At 36.8% G+C, this 4,541-nt stretch overlaps 1 long non-coding RNA gene across 1 annotated transcript; it reads right to left on the reverse strand.

The window, feature by feature from the left end:
• Window positions 1–1,031: 1,031 nt before the first annotated feature.
• On the reverse strand, window positions 1,032–3,634 carry LOC140712354 (uncharacterized). Its single transcript, XR_012093880.1, has 2 exons — window positions 2,189–3,634; window positions 1,032–1,549 (listed from the first exon to the last, which is right to left on the reverse strand). It is a non-coding gene; the product is annotated as an uncharacterized lncRNA (long non-coding RNA).
• Between the last annotated feature and the right edge of the window lie 907 nt (window positions 3,635–4,541).

Genomic DNA, 4,541 nt, shown 5'->3' on the forward strand with positions numbered 1-4,541 from the left:
GTGCTGCTGTCATAACTAGCGAGCCATGTGCAGAAGATTGAAACTGGAATGCCTTCCTTACACCGTACTAAAAAATCAACTCAAAATACATTAAAACCTTGAGTTTTAAACCTAAAACTATGAAAAACCCTTGAAGATAACCCAGGAAATACCATTCTGAAATAAGCCCTGGCAAAGATTTCATGATGAAGGCATGCAAAGCAATTGCAAGAAAAACAGAAAAGACAAGTGGACCTAATAAACTGAACAACTTCTACACAGCAAAAGACACTATCAACAGAATAAACAGACCACCTGAAGAATGGAAGAAAATGCCCACACACTGTGCATCTGACGAAGGTCTAATATCCAGAATCAACAAGAAACTTAAACAAAATAACAAGCAAAAAAGAAAAAGAAAAACAACCCCATTAACAAGTGGGGAAAATATATGAAGAGACACTTTCTAAAAGAAGACATACTTGTGACAAACAAGCATATGAAAAAAATGATCATCACTGATCATTAGAGAAATGTAAATCAAAACCACAGTGAGATACCATTTCATACCAGTCAGAATGGCTATTACTAAAAAGTGAAAAAATAACAGGTGCTGCTAAGGTTCTAACGGAAAGAGAATACTTATACACTGCTGGTGTATTAGTTCAACCATTGTAGAAAGCAGTGTGGCAATTTCTCAAAGAACTTAAAACAGAATCACTATTCAACCCAGCAATCCCTTTATTGGGCATATAACTAAAAGAATATAAATCATTCTAACATAAAGACATGTGCATGCATATGTTCATTGTAACACTGTTCACAATTAGCATAGTCATGGAATCAAACTAAATGCCTGTCAACACCAGACTGGATAAAGAAATGTTTACATTCTCACAAAATTTATATACCACACCTTAACCTCCAAGATGATGACATTAGGAGATTGGTACTTAGGAGCTGATTGTGTTACCAGAAGAGGGTGTACAGGTTCTTGGCGCCTTGAACAAAGAATTGGACAAAATGCACAAAAAAAAGCAAGGAAAGGATGAAGTAGCAAAAGGAGATATTTATTCAAAATGAAAGTACACTTCACAGTGTGGGAGTGGGCATGAGCATAGGGCCCCATTACAGAATTTGTGGGGGTTTAAATACGCTCTAGGGGTTTCCATTGGTTACTTGTTGTATGCTCTATGTAAATGAAGAGGACGAAGTAAAGTTACAAAGTCATTTACTCGGTACATACCCTATGGAAAGGATATTTCCTGTCATAGCTGAAGTATAAATTGGCCTTATGTTACCTGCCTCCAGACACTATTTTCTTGACTCATTTCCCCATTGAGAGATGTGATCCTCATAAATCTTTATGGGAGGCAGAGGGACAGATTTTCTTTCTTCTGGAGCTGCTCCATGCTGGCTTGGGGTGCAGTCCCTACCTACTGAGGATCACAGAACTCTCACTCTGCTCTGTCGAGTGGAGGCAGGGTAGCTCCTTGATGGCCAGGGGTGGTGTCTTTACCTGGAATTGGCTGGAGCCTTTGTTGCATGGTCATCTGAAGCTAGATGGTCTCTAGATGAGAGGAAATGAATTTGGTTAAAACATTTAATGGGAACTTCAGGGGTGGATACCTATGCTGTCGAGAATGTTTGTTATCGAGATTTGCAGGAGAAAAAAAAAAATTTGTTTGTGATGTGTTCTAAGATCTGTGTGTTTCCTTAAAGTCTTAGAACTAGAGACTCCATTTTGGTTGGGTTTGGTCTGTTGAGGCTTAGTGCATGCATAAGCCCAGTCCAAAACAATGGCCTCCTATAATTTTGTTTAAAAACTTTCCCCTTTTTGATCAGGTTCTCACTTAGGTGAGAGTGTGACCAAAACTTAGGGGCCTTAGTGCCACTCTCAGTTACCATCATTTTGGGCTTCCCATCTCAGCATGTCATTGATAGGTTATAGTGTCCTCATGTTTGCACATTTCTTTCAACTGCTGTCATTCCAGCAGAAGAGAGATCATATGACATCCTAGAGATGGTTGCATGTAAGAATTTAAAACCTTTCTTTGAGAGAATATAGTGCACCAAGGAGACTATTATTACGACTATTGGGAGGATAATACCAAGAGTTTGGAGTATGCTCCTCACCCAAGGTCCCCATAAGCCAAACCTCCTAAAATAGAATAGATTAAAAAATGAGCTAGGTAAAGAGTCTACTCACGTAACTTAGCAGTCTCATCTCCTTCACTGAAGTTCTATAGTCTTCATTTGATGTATTTTTCCGTAAGTCATAAGTGCCAGCAGCAGCATAGATACTTTTCTGTTCGTCCAATTCTATTATAATTTTTACATAAGAATTTAAAGTCTGTTGTTTAGCTGTAGCCTTTACAGTAAAATTTGCTATAGAGCATATAATGGGGGATATATTTCTATTCATTGCGTCTGTACTCTAAACCATGGAAAAAGCACTTAACAAATGATGCCCTTCTAGAAGAGTAAAGGCATCCTGGCAATGTTCTCTTTAACCCATTATGTGGATTAAGAGGAGTGAACCAATGTTTGTTTGTTTGTTTTTGAATGATTTGTTTGTTTTGAATGATTATTAGGCAACATATGTACCATTTAAGTTTCTTACTTACATTGGGCCTTTATCCTTTATCTGTCAAAGTATAAGGTTATCCACGTATAAAGCTGCCTGCAAACTCCTTAACAAATAAAAGTACACCCCATAAGTGCACATAACAGATCCCTTTTCCATTTCTGTTGTACACAGAGGCATAATCAAGTAAAAACATTAAAAGATAATAATTTCATGAAAGTAGAAGTCTTAATCTGTGAACTTGGGAAAAGATGCTCACATCAAGGACGCCATCTTCATTTTGGGAGAAATTTCCCTGGTTAGTTTTACCTTAAAGGCTCCAATGTGTGTACAGTTCCAAGAGTGTGGAGGGACCTTTCTCAGTTGTGAGATCATGAACCCAAAGTTCAAGGTCCAAAGTTTTGTTGTAGTGTGGGTGGCAAGATCTTTGAATATTCTTAGAAGATCCAATTAAAAGCTTTTTTTACCTGGTGAAAATATACTGTAGCATAATAATCTACTCTTATAACATGAGCCCTCTTGCTTGGGAAAGCTTTTATACAACCAGAAAACATGCACTGAAACTAACAATCGAATGACACCCTTTTATAAAATGTCTAAATGGCCCACCAGGTGACCAAACGTACCTGAAGCTTTGCTTTCACAGCAATACGGGGCCAAACAATAGTTATAAACTATTTTAGTAATTTGTAAGTTACCACACCAAGGTATTCAAATTGGATTATTTTATCTTTCCCATGGTGAGTCATGGAATGTAGAACTTTTAATAATAAATGCTTTAAGGACTCAGGAAGGACAATGTGGCCATCCTGGTTCTCCATGAGTCTAAACTTGATTAACATTAGACTTATATCCTCTTGGATACCAGTTCATTCTCCAAATTAGGTACATTGTACTGATAGCTGATGAGTTACCATGGGTGATTTAACTCAGACCATGGAGTTTATTCTAATAGTATATTTAAACAATTTTAGTATTATCTTGTTTAACATGAAAATCTGACAAAGTATTTTCTAGGTATTTGATTTTTTTTTTTTTTGTTCTGCTTGGATTAGTAGCTTTATACCAGAAAATTTGGTTATTGTTATGGTTTATAGTAACATAATAATCATAATTATAGTTGATGGCATATAATTAGACATTTGAATTTTAGAAATTCCATATAATCTTGGAACATATATTAGTATTATTCACAAAATATAACCTAAAGAAGATTGAATATCATTTTGGTGATCCCATATACCTAAATATGTTAAATAATCCTGTTTACCTCTTTTCTGGATATTTTCAGGGGCCATCTGATCCATCCAAAAAGTCAGGCATTAGAAAAGACAATTTTGAAACTGAAGTTTGATTTTGGAATTCCAGATTGCCCTAAATTACTTATTTTGCCAAAATGATGACTCAGAAATTTTAAAGAAGCAAAAACCCTTTATAACCTTTTACACATTTTACTATTCTTACACATCTTGCATATAAAACTGTTTCTAATAATCTGAATTACATGTTAATGGTGACTCCTAGCAATTTTAATTGCAATGTAAAACCTGTTAAGTTGTGTTCTGATACGACTAGGCTGTTTCCAGCATAGTTAGGGGCATGGCCAACTCCCCATGGAGTGCAGGCGGCAGGGACTCAGGGCCACATTCAGGCAGGCAGAGGGGAGAAGAGGCGAGACCACAGGGAATGCTGGGAGCCTCCCAAGGAGGCCTCTTTCATCCCAGAAGCCCCCAGGGCCATCCCGAGTGGGCTATCCTCAGGCCTTACCTAACTGGAAAGCAGGCAAGTTAAACAATTTTCAAACGCCAAAGAAGTAGTTTATGACCTTAAAGTATTTAGCAAACCTAACATTTGAACATAACTTATACCACATGTTTACATTTTCAAGACAACTATTTTTACCAATAATCTTTAAAACTGTTTATTTCCTAAAGATTACTCAAGTCACAAGAACTAAATAAAAAGCATTACAGTT

The sequence above is a fragment of the Chlorocebus sabaeus genome, chromosome 9, assembly GCF_047675955.1.
Source record: "Chlorocebus sabaeus isolate Y175 chromosome 9, mChlSab1.0.hap1, whole genome shotgun sequence".
Taxonomy (NCBI): domain Eukaryota; kingdom Metazoa; phylum Chordata; class Mammalia; order Primates; family Cercopithecidae; genus Chlorocebus; species Chlorocebus sabaeus.